The sequence below is a fragment of the Schistocerca piceifrons genome, chromosome 2 (assembly GCF_021461385.2).
Source record: "Schistocerca piceifrons isolate TAMUIC-IGC-003096 chromosome 2, iqSchPice1.1, whole genome shotgun sequence".
NCBI lineage: Eukaryota > Metazoa > Arthropoda > Insecta > Orthoptera > Acrididae > Schistocerca > Schistocerca piceifrons.
This window is the reverse complement of record NC_060139.1, coordinates 939169540-939185671: the sequence shown is the minus strand read 5'-3', so window position 1 is coordinate 939185671 and position 16132 is coordinate 939169540.

Here is a 16132-nt window from a genome sequence, read left to right as displayed (position 1 = left end):
ATTCTGTTGGCACCTGTCGCCATAAAGCTTCCCACGCAAAGTCCTAGCGAAGGCTATGATAAGCCGCTGGACTGTTACACCAATACACGTTAGCAGTCATCGTCAGAATTTGGTGGGAAGGAATGGTATTGCCACCTAAGTTGACGGAGTACGATAGTGAGAGTGTAGACGAATTTATTGCAAGGCCATAAATGACGAGAGCTTTGTGTATTAGGGACGACTGGCCGAGTCCTGGCACAGCGGAACACCTGTCTCAGGGTCCAGGGTGGAAGAGAATTTGAGGAGTTGCTTCCTGGACGCTGCAGGAACTGGTCGCGTACTTTGCCTCCTTTGCTGCGGAGTAATTTCGTTCGCAGGTTCACTTGTGCGTTTGCACTTCGATTGGTGTGCAAGGTGGAGCTCCAGCTTCATTCAGCACAGCCGACCACGAGTATCAGCCGACCACGAGTATCAGCCGCCATCAGCACGCCGCCTTGCGTCGTACTGCCGGTAATGTACGTAGCTCCGGCCTGTAGAGTTTCAGTTGATTTTTCAGCCGCCCAAAATTAGATTTGAAACAGTGGAAACTCCAGGTAGGAATATCAACTATGTAGGAAAAGACAGATTACTGCTTACCGTAAAGATGATACGTTAAGTTGTAGACAGGCATAATTGAAGTACAATTACACGTAATCTTTCAGTCACAGCCTTCATCAGAAGAAGAGAAATACACTCCATTCATTCACATAAGCAAGCACACCTCACTCACACATAACTGCCATCTCCGGCACCTCCGGCCAGAGTTCTTATGTGTAAACATCTTTTAATCGTGCCTGTCTGCAAATTAACGTGGCATCTTTACGGTAAGTAGGAATCTTCTTTTCGTACATTGTCAAAATTCGATTTGCGCCTCCCCAGCTGTGGTATCCATAGAACCACTTTGCCTCCTTAGGCGATATCGTGGTACTGCATCCGATTACCCACTTGTTAATCGATATTTATACATTTCACTTGTTCTCTTTGCTCCTACTTCTCGTAGTAGACAAGTACATTATATTCCATGCAATGTCGTTTCTAATAGGTTTCTGATTGTTCCTCGTACAAATTCGTGATAAATTTTGTGCTCCATTACAAAAAATAAATGTAATTGTAAGTTTTTAGGACAGCATTTCTCTGTTAAGCAGTCACACTCACCAGAATTCTTTCCCATCATCATTTTTGGAGGGGAACTTCGATGAATTAATTTGATGAATGATTTGTATGAGAGGCTAGCCATCACACTAGGATTTATATCCGGACCATTATATGATCGTGTTACACACCTTGTGCAGATTCAATATAAACCTACTTGGGTGTGATTCTGCACCCTAACTTGCATATCAGTTAAGGAGACAGCAAACACGCCTTAGTTTCCAAAAAGTGTTTATGATCTCAGAAACAAACATTTCTTTTACCTTATTCGGTGTAAATATTTGCGTTCCGAGAAGTTCGTAGACAGTGACTTTGTTTTGATGTTGGTATATTTTTGTAACGTCCCTAAAACTCAGTTCACTGTAATTCAAGTAACGAGAAATCATCCTGCAACTGTTAAGACATAATTTCAGCTTTCAGAAACTACTATTTTGGTAAAAAAAGTTGGCTAATATAGACAGACGTTACGTTCTCCCTGCTCTTGAAACACTTTTAGAAGACATTTGAAGTCTGTGTTTGTGGATCGTTTAAGCGTACTCAATGACCACTGTTAGCGGTACTTTCCATAAGAAATTAATCAACACAGCTGGATCAAAGAGCCGCTCAATACAGAACTTCCATCAACAGTTACCTCTGAAGAACAAGAGAAATTGATTGAACTTTCTTCAGACTGCACTTTGAAATCGAAGTTCATTTCGTCGTCATCACTCTGCGAGTTTTGAAACCTTTTGTAACATTCTACTTACGTGAAGCAGGTGTTTCACATCAACATGAAATACCGATCACGAATGAATATGGACAGAGAGATTAGAGTCGCAGTTCCCAATTTTATGCTGAGATTTGAAGATCAGAATATGAAGAAGCAAGCTCACCCGTCCCACTGATTTCGTTGCGAGAATAAGATGTAATAACACTGACAGCTGATTAGAGCGTGTTATGAAAACATTAATAAATAAATAACTAGCTTTATTAATTTTTTCGAAATTTAAATTTATTTTTCTCCCTTCCGGCTGGATGTCATGTGCGAAAGGAGCCGCGGATGTTTGTGTTCAGTTCAAGAGAGCCGTGGACCCAAAAAGTTTGAAAACCACTCAACTGATGTAAGTCGTAAGTATCAGAACAAGTGCATAGTTAGCACCAAGCATTTTTTGCTGGAAGCAAAGACGTTTATGTGTTGACAGTTGAAGTGATGTGTTTGTAAGTTACACCACTTGATTGCTATGGTTTTGAGTTGTTTCAATTCGCTCTGAACGTTCGAGAGTATGGTCAGTGTTTTAATTTTTTATTTTTTCGTTATCTGATAACTTTACTTAAATTCATTAGTTTCTTGTTGTTGTATGTTTTTACATTGTCGTCTCACTGTTCCAGTAATATTGCTTTAATGGTTTGAAGTGTTTTCAGTGTGATTCACTTAAAGTTATAGTAATCAGTGCACCGGAGAACCAATTATTTGGAAAGAAATGGATCTAACGATGAATATTTTACATCACATTCAGAGTCAGCCAGTCCCGAGCTATGTTGAAAGTTTCAAATCTTTAGCTTGTCGGGAAGTGACAGTTGTAAGCAAAGTGAACAAAAAATCCTCTGCCACCGACCAGAGAAGAATGCGAATTAATATTGCATTGTCATCCAGTTCTGAGCCATGTTAAAAGTTTCAAGTCTCTAGCTCATACGGAAGTTACTTTAAAACCAACTACAAAATTTATACCAAACAAACAGACAAGAAAGCGACCTAATAGAAACGTGTTAGGAATTTACTAAGCGCAAATAAAAAAGACAAGTAATCTGCCCAGGTATTAGGTTTCCCACCCAAATAGAACTGGAGGTATTTTTTTATCATACACTGCACAGATTAAAAAATTAGTATCTCTCTAAAACAACGAAAATGCCTTTATAAGAAAATTAAATTCAGAATACTCACCAGGAAGTGATGTCACAGCAACCACTAGCACTTCGTCACTGTATCACTAATCCTCTTGAAACCAACTTAGTGCCATTAAATCCTGGGTATGAGCAACAACTTAGTGCTACTTGTTGAGGCAAAACTACACGCTGCAGTGACCGGCTAGAGTAGTGTGCTGGCGAACGATGAACATTCCGACATTTCTGCAATGCAAGATGATTAGCACCTTAAACTTCAGTGGTGATGCCTACACAACGGCCATTGCTAGGCAACTGTAGATATTACTTGAATGCGCTGGCTGATATTGTTAAATAACAACTGCTGCGCATAGCAGTTGCGTAGCAACGAGCGGACTCAGTGCGAAGTTGTCAGAGAAGTTGAGCGTGTCTCTCTGAACCGAAGCGATGCAGCATCCACATGTGCAAGTAACAGGTCTTGTGCTGCCGGGTCAGAAGAAATCTGCAATACTAGACCCCTACTTTGAGGAGACGTGACGGTAAATGCTGATGTGAATTTCCGCTTGCTGCGTGTTTTGAAATTAATTTCTTTTTGTAGCTTTCTTCATTGTCATATTTTCGTTGACTTCCTCTTGAGGTAAATAGACGATGAATATTTTACGATACTGGATGTAGTTATTTTACGATACATACGTTTTTTTTCGTTATTTGTGTCTTGGTATCCATTACAGCTGTAGAATGTCTTTTACATTACCCGTTTCGTTTTCATTGCGACAAATGTTTATCTTATTAATCTCTTACCGAGAATCGTAGTTGCGATTTCAAATCTTTCTTTCCGTGAAGGAGTAAATTCTCCTTAATCAATTCTTACTATTTAATTTTGTTTCGTAATAATACTAAGAACATGGTGTCACAGTCGACATTTTCAACACGTCATTGTGCACATCCTGGCGTTAGATTTGACTTGGGGCTCTAGGTTTACGGGATGGTAATGAGGTATACTGCCTGTCGCTATTTCTCTATCAGAAGGTAAAAACAATCTCACCAGCTAATCTTCTGTTCGCTGCGCCGTGGAGGCATCAGTCTTGAACATCAACAGCAGGAGATTTTATTGCTTGGATAAATCACTGAAATATTGAAGGGGAAAGGGAGGAAACTACAGACCAGTAACAGACAGTAAGCTATCAAAGATACTAATCATGTGAAAACACGTAAATGCGAGATAGTGTTATAACAAAGAATGGAAATTAGCGAACCTTCAGTTACGGCCTACATGGAAAGATGCCGTCTTGCTGTAATAAACACAAATGAAAAACAATGGAAATTAAAAGAGAAAGGAAGACAACTCCTCCAATGAGAGTAGCACTGCGTCTTCAGGCCACAAGTGGCCAAGCGGGACCATTCGACCGCCGTGTCATCCTCAGAGGAGGATGTGTACAGAAGGGGCGTGTGGTCAGCACACCACTCTCCCGGTCGTTGTGATGGTTTTCTTTGACCGGAGCCGCTACTATTCGGTCGAGTAGCTCCTCAATTGGCATCACAAGGCTGAGTGCACCCCGAAAACTGGCAGCAGCGCATGGCGGCCCGAATGGTCACCCATCCAAGTGCCGGCCACTCCCGACAGCGCTTAACTTCGGTGATTTGACGGGAAGCGTTGTATCCACTGCGGCAAGGCCGTTGCCTCGGATGAGAGTCATAATCATAAAAAATGAAATGAATTTCAGCAGTTGATAATCACGAAAGCAACTAGTTAGCCATGATGAGTTACATAATACGAATACATAGACAGGAGCAACACGGTAATGCTTAGCACCTTAATGCCGTTCGCTTGCAGTGTAAATAGCATATTTGCATCTTAATTATGGCACAGTTTCCAAGAGTGTTCTACAGCGAAACATCTTGACTGAAGTTAATTGAATGTATACATGATTACTTCCAAAGTGATGGAAGCCAACACACGTACAATAAAACGGCGGCAACTTCCGCACCATTGCTAACAACAAAGACAACCCGACCAAGAACTGCAACGAAATGGAGAGGGAACAGGGCCTCCCCACAGTTCCGCAACCTCGTGTGCAGCACGGCAGTGAGACGTCAACTTGACTGGGGGTGGCAATGCAAGTGGTTCCTGCTCCTTTCGGCTGGAGGGTCAGCTCGTGCTCCTGGGTTTGCTGTCCCTGTGGAGGCTCCAGGTCTTCGAACGCGGCCGGCACTTGTACCCTGACTCGTTGGCGTGGCTGCAGTTTCAAATTAATGGATCCAGACTGCTACAGATATCCGCCATCTTGTGGATTATCTAAATTATTTGATTGCTGAATATGATAACTGCTCTACCCCCACAATTCGATAGTCCTCTCTACTCATACGACCCGTCGGCGAATGAGTTTGCTGGGGAAAATTGATTTTGTCGCAGCTGAGCCGCAAAAATGCGTGAGCGGATCTGAGCCGCTCGTGCCCGGTCCAAGTTACCTGCGTCAGATATCCGCTGCCGTGCGTACACACAGATAGGCAAAAGTGTGGCAACGTGTGGCGCGCAAGGTCGCGGGTCAGCAAAAAAGCAACGGCAGTGCGAACTGAGCCGCTGTACAGGCCAGACGCGTATTTCGAGAGTCTATAACTTCAATCCGCGGACCACATTGGTCGAGGTTAACGCAGCTCTCCAGAGACGCGTACGGAAGTTTGTTTGGCGCTTCCTGTTCAAATGGTTCAAATGGCTCAGAGCACAATGGGACTTAACTACTGTGGTCATCAGTCCTCTAGAACTTAGAACTACTTAAACCTAACTAATCTAAGGACATCCCACACATCCATGCCCGAGGCAGGATTCGAACCTGCGACCGTAGCAGTCGCGCGGTTCCGGACTGCGCGTCAAGAACCGCTAGACCACCACGGCCGGCGCGCTTCCTGTTCATTTCCGCTTTCGCTTAGTTGCGTCCACAAAAAAAAAAAAATGGCTCTGAGCACTATGCGACTTAACTGCTGAGGTCATCAGTCGCCTAGAACTTAGAACTAATTATACCTAACTAACCTAAGGACATCACACACATCCATGCCCGAGGCAGGATTCGAACCTGCGACCGGAGCGGTCACGCGGTTCCAGACTAAAGCGCCTTTAACAGCACGGCCACACCGGCCGGCCGCGTCCGCAAAACACACTGCGCTTTTCGATCACGAGAAAAGGGTTCGTTTCGTCCTGGACACGCGTCCACTGTTATCCCCCTCTCGCGCGATAGGACGACGCGCTCGTCACCGAGGAATGTACATCATCCGGGATAGGTGGCCGAGTGGAACTGTTGTTTTTGTTGTGGTCTTCAGTCCAGAGACTTGTTTGATGCTGCTCTCCGTGCTACTCTACCCTGTGCAAGCTTCTTCATCTCCCAGTACCTACTGCAACCTACATCCTTCTGAATCTGTATAGTGTATTCGGCTCTTGGTCTCCCTCTCCGACTTTTATCCTCTACGCTGCCCTCCAATACTAAATTAGTGATCCCTTGATGCCTCAGAACATGCCCTACCAACTGATCCCTTCTTCTAGTCCAGTTGTGCCACAAATTTCTCTTCTCCCCAGTTCTGTTCAATACCTCCTCATTAGTTATGTGATCTACCCATCTAATCTTCAGCATTCTTCTGTAGCACCACATTTCGAAAGTTTCTCTTCTCTTCTTGTCCAAACTATGTAATGTTCGCGTTTCAGTTCCATACATGGCAACACTCCATACAAATTCTTTCAGACACGACTTCCTCACAGTTCAATGTTATCAAATTTCTCTTCTTCAGAAACGCTTTCCTTGCCATTGCCAGTCTACATTTTATACCCCCTCTACTTCGACCATCATCAGTTATTTTGCTCCCAAAATAACAAAACTCATTTACTACTTTAAGTGTCTCATTTCCTAATCTAATTCCTTCAGCATCACCCGATTTAATTCGACTACATTCCATTATCCTCGTTTTGCTTTTGTTGATGTTCATCTTATATCCTCCTCTCAAGACACTGTCCATTCCATTCAATTGCTCTTCCAGGTCCTTTGCTGTCTCTGACAGAATTACAGCCGGCGGATGTGGGCGAGCGCTTCTAGGCGCTTTAGTCTGGAACAGCGCGGCCGCTACGGTCTCAGGTTCGAATCGTGCCTGGGGCATAGATGTGCATGATGTCCTTATGTTAGTTAGGTTTAATTAGTTCTAAGTTATAGGGGACTGATGACCTCAGATGTTAAGTCCCACAGTGCTGAGAGCCATTTGAACCCTTTCTGAACAGAATTACAACGTTATCGACAAACCTCAAAGTTTTTATTTCGTCTCCATGGATTTTAATTCCTACTCCGAATTTTTCTTTTGTTCCCTTTACTGTTTGCTCATTATACAGATTGAATAACATCGCGGATAGGCTACAACCCTGTCTCACTCCCTTCCCAACCACTGCTTCCCTTTCATGTCCCTCGACTCTTATAACTGCCATCTGATTTTTGTACAAATTGTAAATAGCCTTTCGCTCCCTGTATTTTATCTCTGCCAATCTCAGAATTTGAAAGAAAGTATTCCAGTCAACATTGTCAAAAGCTTTCTCTAAGTCTACAAACGCTAGAAACATAGGTTTGCCTTTCCTTAATCTATCTCCTAAGGTAAGTCGTAGGGTAAGTATTGCCTCACGTGTCCCAACATTTCTACGGAATCCAAACTGATCTACCCCGAGGTCGGCTTCTACCAGTTTTTCCATTCGTCTGGAAAGAATTCGCGTTAGTATTTTGCAGCCGTGACATATTAAACTGATAGTTCGGTAATTTTCACATATGTCAACACCTGCTTTCTTTGGGATTGGAATTATTATATTCTTCTTGAAGTCTGGGGGTATTTCTCTTGTCTCATACATCTTGCTCACCAGATGATAGAGTTTTCTCAGGGCTGGCTCTCCCAAGGCTATCAGTCGTTCTAATGGAATGTTGTCTACTCCCGGGGCCTTGTTTCGACTTAGGTCTTTCAGTGCTCTGTCAAACTCTTCACACAGTGTCATATATCCCATTTCATCTTCTTCTACATCATCTTCCATTTCCGTAATATTGTCCTCAGGTACATCGCCCTTGTATAGAACCTCTATATACTCCTTCCACCTTTCTGACTTCCCTTCTTTGCTTAGAACTGGGTTTCCATCTGAGCTCTTGATATTCATTCAAGTGGTTCTCTTTTCTCCAAAGCTCTCTTTAATATTCCTGTAGGCAGCATCTATCGTATCCTAGTGATTTATGCTTCTATATCGTTACATTTGTTCTCTAGCCATCACTGCTTAGCCATTTTGTACTTCCTGTCGATCTCATTTTTGAGACGTTTGTATTCCTTTTTGCCTGCCTCATTTATTGCATTCTTATATTTTCTCCTTTCTTCAATTAAATTCAATATATCTTCTGTTACCCACGGATTTCTACTGGCCCTCATCTTTTTACCTAGTTGATCCTATGCTTCCTTCACTATTTCATTACTCAAAGCTACCCATTCTTCTTCTACTGTATTTATTTTCCCCACTCTTGCCAATCGTTCCCTAATGCTCTCTCTGAAATTTTCTACAACTTTTGGTTCTGTCAGTTTATGCAGGTCCAATCTCCTTAAATTCCCACCTTTTTGCAGTTTCTTCAGTTTTAATCTACGTGGAACTCTTATCCAAAGACAATTATCGCGATCGCCGGTTAATGGACATTGCGATCTGATTTCATTTTTGTCATTTGTTCATTTACTCATTTGGCAGAATAAGTACGTTTTCGGCAAGTCTACTTATTAGTTATCGTTACTATACCGTCACCACAGCCTACATTCTGAACAAAGTGCTTGGGTATGACAGAAAATTCGGCTCACTGCACGAATGGCATGTAAACGGCGATACCCACACGTTCCCGCTTCAATTTTAATGCTTAAATTGATTCATAGGACCGTAACTACTATAAGTGTACTCATTATTACCTAAGCAACACGAAACTGCGATCGGAAACGTGATTTTAATTTGAATTAAACTCTCTTTCTCGTAGGAGGACTGAAATGGACGGTTACTGAGGCTCCAAATGCTTCACACGTCTCAGAAAATTCTCCGCACTGCGGCTGGATAAAGTTGACGGCTACTATCGAAATCTCAACATTATCATGGCTGTATGCCGATATAACGCAATACGCTGGAGAACGAATGAAAAACGTACGTTCGTTCGAGATGCTGGACGGATGTAGCCACTTTCTACACTTTGCAACAGTGATGTAACAGTGCCAAACCAAATGGCTGCTGTCCTTTCACTTAAAAAGAAAAAAAAGTACTTTCAAGAATTTAAGGTCAGTCTTGTTAAATTTTGTTGTCAGTTGAAACACTAAGCCAACGGCATTGCACATGATAATACCGGTTCCAATTAGAGTATCGAAGTTAAGAGCTGTCGGGCTTGGCTAGCACTTGGATGGGTGACCGTGCGGGACGCCGTGCGCTGTTGGCAAGTGAGGTGCACTCAGCGCATGTGAGGTAAATTGAAGAGCTACTTGACTGAGAAGTAGTGGCTTCGGTCATGAAAACTTACGACGGCCGGGAGAGCAGTGTGGTGACCACGTAACCCTCAATATTCGCAACCAGTGATGCCTGTCGGCTGAGGATGAGACGGCGGTCAGTCGGTACCGTTGGGCCATCCGAGGTCTGTTCAGACAGAGTTTAAATCACTGAACTGAGTCAGTATTCTGGGGTTACTTTTTTATTACTAATAATGCGTAGTCGGGACTCATTAAAATTGCTTAGCATGGAGCTGTTAGCAATAAGTCATTTATAATAATAACTGGTCTCTGAATCTCAGTATAATTTCTTCATTCCAACAATCATATAGTAGAAATGGTATAAGTCAGGTGACATTGCACTTTAAAGTCTTATTTGATAAATATTTCTATTTGAGTGCCACGAGTGGCATTGTTTATTATTAACTTACAGCTTTCAAGCATGGTCAGTCAGGGACAATATGAGCTGCTCTTTTCCCCTTCGGATGACCATTCATGTCGTCAACTGTGATGCTATCATTAAAAAAGTACGAGAGTTCAGTACCTTGTTGGTGCTGAAGAATGTTCTTTACCTCTTTCATTAAATTGACTTGGTAAGCTATGTTCACGATTCATCCGCTCGAGAATTTTGCGTAATGCGTTGTTCACGAACGAACTACACTTTCTGAGAGTTCTTCCAATTAATCTCAATATGTCTTCCAATTTCAGTACACCAATTTTTATGATATATACAGGGTGTTTCAAAAATGACCGGTGTATTTGAAACGGCAATAAAAACTAAACGAGCAGCGATAGAAATACACCGTTTGTTGCAATGTGCTTGGGACAACAGTGCATTTTCAGGCAGACAAACTTTCGAAATTACAGTAGTTACAATTTTCAACAACAGATGGCGCTGCGGTCTGGGAAACTCTATAGTACGATATTTTCCACATATCCAACATGCGTAGCAATAATATTTCGTAGTCTCTGAATGAAATTACCCGAAACCTTTGACAACGTGTCTGCTTCACATGCAGATGCGATGTACTGCTTCAGCTGTTCAATTGTTTCTGGATTCTGGCGGTACACCTGGTCTTTCAAGTGTCCCCACAGAAAGAAGTCACAGGGGTTCATGTCTGGCGAATAGGGAGGCCAATCCACGCCGCCTCCTGTATGTTTCGGATAGCCCAAAGCAATCACACGATCATCGAAATATTCATTCAGGAAATTAAAGACGTCGGCCGTTCGATATGGCCGGGCACCATCTTGCATAAACCACGAGGTGTTCGTAGTGTCGTCTAAGGCACTTTGTACCGCCACAAATTCACGAAGAATGTCCAGATAGCGTGATGCAGTAATCGTTTCGGATCTGAAAAATGGGCCAATGATTCCTTTGGAAGAAATGGCGGCCCAGACCAGTGCTTTTTGAGGATGCAGGGACGATGGGACTGCAACATGGGGCTTTTCGGTTCCCCATATGCGCCAGTTCTGTTTATTGACGAAGCCGTCCACGCAAAAATAAGCTTCGTCAGTAAACCAAATGCTGCCCACATGCATATCGCCGTCATCAATCCTGTGCACTATATCGTTAGCGAATGTCTCTCGTGCAGCTATGGTAACGGCGCTGAGGGGTTGCCGCGTTTGAATTTTGTATGGATAGAGGTGTAAACTCTGGCACATGAGACGATACGTGGACGTTGGCGTCATTTGGACCGCAGCTGCAACACGGCGAACGGAAACCCGAGGCCGCTGTTGGATCACCTGCTGCACTAGCTGCGCGTTGCCCTCTGTGGTTGCCGTACGCAGTCGCCCTACCTTTCCAGCACGTTCATCCATCACGTTCCCAATCCGTTGAAATTTTTCAAACAGATCCTTTATCGTATCGCTTTTCGGTCCTTTGGTTACATTAAACCTCCATTGAAAACTTCGTCTTGTTGCAACAACACTGTGTTCTAGGCGGTGGAATTCCAACACCAGAAAAATCCTCTGTTCTAAGGAATAAACCATGTTGTCTACAGCACACTTGCACGTTGTGAACAGCACACGCTTACAGCAGAAAGACGATGTACAGAATGGCGCACCCACAGACTGCGTTGTCTTCTATATCTTTCACATCACTTGCAGCGCCATCTGTTGTTGAAAATTGTAACTACTGTAATTTCGAAAGTTTGTCTGCCTGAAAATGTACTGTTGTCCCAAGCATATTGCAACAAACGGTGTATTTCTATCGCTGCTCGTTTAGTTTTTATTGCCGTTTCAAATATACCGGTCATTTTTGAAACACCCTGTATTATCTTTATATCTAAAACCTTTCCAAATGTGTTGACGTTTATGGCTGATACCAGTCTGTTCATCTATAATGAACAAGGTTAACACGATTTTTTCCCGGCTTTGCAGCCGCATTATGCCCACACGTATGTTATTGGGTAGTGCATGCCAAACTATGTGATAGAGACAATTCTGTTCAAACTCCAGTGGTCCCAGTCTTTAAACAAACTCTGTGCGGTACTGTATTCTCTGAGGCGGAAAGTGATGCCTGCAAAGCAAGTAGCCTGAGTACTGTACAGCACTGTATTAACTTCGTGCAGCAAGGAATGTTCAGTTCTGAGCAACTTTTGAAATGTGGTATCTCGAGCGTCTCGTTCCTGCAACCATTCCACACGAGAATTGCTTAATTCTGATAAAGTACATCTTCATCTAGATCTACACTCCGCAAGCCACCTTGTAACCTCCTAGGTCTAGACCATTTGTTGTACGAGTATATGTTTGGCATTATGTCAATCGTTGTGGACGATCTGTAAGTGATATTGTTCTTGAAGATTCCTTTTACGAGTGTTACTATGAGATGTTTCGAGAGATTTACGATTTCATCATCGGATCTGATAGTTAAAAAAAGAAGCATCCTAAGTGAAACTGGCTCAAACATAATACGATTTCCTGTAACCACCATGCACACTGATTCAACGACGTTAGAACGTACCTTGTACCATTATTAAATGTACATGCTTGTTACAACACTGAAAGTCACATAGTGATGTTGCGTCAAATTGTGATAAAAATGGCAGATAATGCCAGCATGTCACAAATAAAATAACACGCAATTAAAACATGTAACACGTTGTGCTGATGTCCCAGCATACACTAATCACTTGACACCACAATGGCGACTTACCTAGTATAATATGTTCACAGATAAGTAAGTACACAGTTGTTTACAAAGCCATGCCCGATATTAGATAAATTTCAATACATATGCCACACTGCTATTATGTATTCTCTCCAATTTCATTCAAATTATTTTTAAGACAATTTTTGTAACATTTTAAATGGCAGTTTTAATATAACGCTATGTTTTGAAAGTATTCCATGTACTTATTAAAGTACAATTTACGATGAAACACAATATTCCATTACATGGAAACTTATATTAAGATCTCTTTTTTTTTAAAAAAAAGTTTATAATAAACATCATTCACATTATTCATCAACACAGAGCTATATCAAAGGTCCTGACAGAGAAAGCTCATCAAGGAGATTATATGCAAGACAAATGTAGGCCATAGCCACAGACAATACAAAATCACTCCCTGGAATACTGTCAGGTTCACGTAATTGTATTCTTCGCGCCGTATAAAATGAAACAAACTAAATCATAAGCGCAAGTGATGCGGTGCTCGTGATATAAGTACAGCTCTTTTATTGAAGAATTATTGGTTAACGTGCCAATGTAACTGCGTAGGGGATTATTGAAAAATATTGTGGAAATCGTAGCATAATTCCCAACCTTTTCATGAGAGCATATGCATCCTCTTACGAAAAATTTTAAGTCGAGTTGCTCTTGATAGACACGCTCTCACGTAGCACCACATCATCTTTATACATGATATGAATTTCGTTCTACGTATTATTGCGGTTTCGGCCGCTATCCGGTCGGTCGCGCCTTCGTGTAAGTGTGCCGCCAGTTGCGCCGGAGTGTTTCCTGCAGTCGTCACGGCGGCAAGTTGCGCTGCCACGAACGATTACGCCGCTGCCGACGAGATGCAAGTGTCCCCTCTCTGGAGCTGCAGCAGGAGAGTACTGAGATTCGAACATTCATGCGCTAAGCCCTTTATTTTGTGTTTGCCAGTTGAACATTTACAGACTGTCGTGGTGTCCAGGGCTCGTGATTTACTACTTACTTATTGTACTGAAGACTGGCTGATTTGTATATCTGCGGTATATGTGTATGTTTCAACATTCAAAGCTACTGTTAGCGACTGACGCTGCAACTACTGCAACGAAGTTATGTATTATTTTTACTATTTGATATTAGATGTATAATAAATCTGAATTCTTTGTTCATGAACAGCATCTGTTCATCGCTCCTGTATCCACTAAAGAACATCACATCATGCAAGGAAGATTAAGAATATAATTGAGTAAAAAAAGAATTACGTACTCTAGCTCATTTGTCTGCTATGATGCATTTACTGTTAGGCCTGCTTGAACTCAATCTCAAGTTCTACAGTAAGCATAAAAATCCTACATCGCATCTGTTACATAAAGATTTTTCATTCACAGATCAAGTTGTTATGATGCGTGAAATATTGCCGTTAGTACTACTCCTTTTTAATGTAATCTTTAACTCTTTGCGGTCACATATATGCCTATCCTGATGTATTTATTGTTGTATTTACTTGAATAAAATCTAAGGTACTGTACTAAACATCGATCACCGCATCAATTACATATAGAAATTTGATTTATGTCTTAAGAAGTTATTATGTGATAAATATCGGCATTTGGCACCAAAAAAATCTGGTTTCCGGATGTACTTTGCGCCTGCTTAAACTAAAACTAGAAAGTATAAACCATGAGCAATCAAGCATACATAAGCTTTTAATTACACAATTCACGTCAGATTTTGTCGTAAAGGGGTGTGTATTGTAACATCTCCGTTTTTTATCCCGACCTGATCTGATCGAATACCAGCCCAATATATATTATTAACATGACCGTGAACCTAATGGGGCTGGTAATCGGAATTGACTGCTACGGAAGTTGTTACTTTCCAGTTCGTTCTGTTCAATGCTATAATACCGAATGTATGGTAATAAGGAACACCAACACAGTTTTACTAATTTCGAACTTATATTCTTCTCAAAACACAAAAAGGAGACAGCCACTGCCTTCGTCACACATATCTAATTACGGCTAATCTCAGCACAGGCTTTCTTCATTTGCCATTGTCGTCACACGCTAATCCATCACTGCATCCAGCATTGCAATCCAAGGTTAGGCCGGCGCGGTAGACGCGAAACTAAATATCGGCACTAGTAACGTCACTGATCACTTTTATAAAGATACTTCATCACTTTCCCGGTATTAATTTATTATTTTGGGGTCTAACCGCGGCGATGGTGACACCCTTCTCGGTTAAAAATCCTGTACTCCAATAATGGCCTCCACACACCCCATTCCCACCAACCACTGGCGCATCCCGACACTCGCTCTTGCAACACGTCACAATCGATTGTTCGCCCTATCGACCTGTGCCGAGTGCAAAGTTATAGTAAGGGCCTATGGACCCCTTACAGTATGTTCGCATGAAAAGCTCGGGAACTATACCACGAGTTTCACAGTATTTTTCAAAAATCCGCTATGCAGTTATATTGCTACGTTAACCAACAATTCTGTAATAAACGCGCTGTAGTTAGACCAAGAGCACCGCATCACTTGCGCTTACGACTTAGTGTAGTTTATTTAATATGACGTGTATAAAACAATTACTCGAACTTGATAGTATTTCAGGGAGTGATTTCTTATGGTCCATGGCTGTGTACTATATTTGTCTTGCATATTGTTACCTTGATGATCCTTTTATGTCAGGACTTTTGATATGGCTCTGTGTTGAAGAATAATGTGAACTGAGTTAATTGTAACTTATTTTTCAAATAATGACTGTCTATTATACATTTACGTGTAATGGCTAAGAAAGTATATTTCATTGCAAATTTTACTTTAAAAATGTACATTGTATATCTTCAACATATAGTGTTATTTTAAATCTGTGGTTTTAACTGACACGTAAATTGTCTTAATAACTTTAATGAGACTGAAGAGAAGACAAATGCAGTGTGACACATGTATCGAAATTTATCGAATATCGGACACGACTGTGTAAACAACTATATACTTACTTATCTGTGAAAATATTATGCTACCTAAGTCGCCATTGTGGTGTCAGGTGATACGTGTACTCTGGATCATCAGAGCAACATATTGTACGTTCTAATAATGTGTTATTTTATTTGTAATATACTGATGTTCCCTATCATTTTTTATTACACTATGTGATGTGCATCTAATAATATTACAAGGTGCGTTCCAATGTTGAATCAGTGAACGCAGTGGTACATGAAATAGTATACATCTGAGCCACATTCACTTCGATTTTTTTTGAGTCTTTCAGATCCGATGACGACAGCGTAGATCTGTCGAAACTGGCCCAGTAATAAAAAGAATTGCGAGCGATCTTGGCAAACCTGATTCTTCAAGAGTAATAATAAATCTCACTGCAGTTGCTGTGTAGACTGTATATCGCGACATATGTGTATCGTTTATGCTTTACATT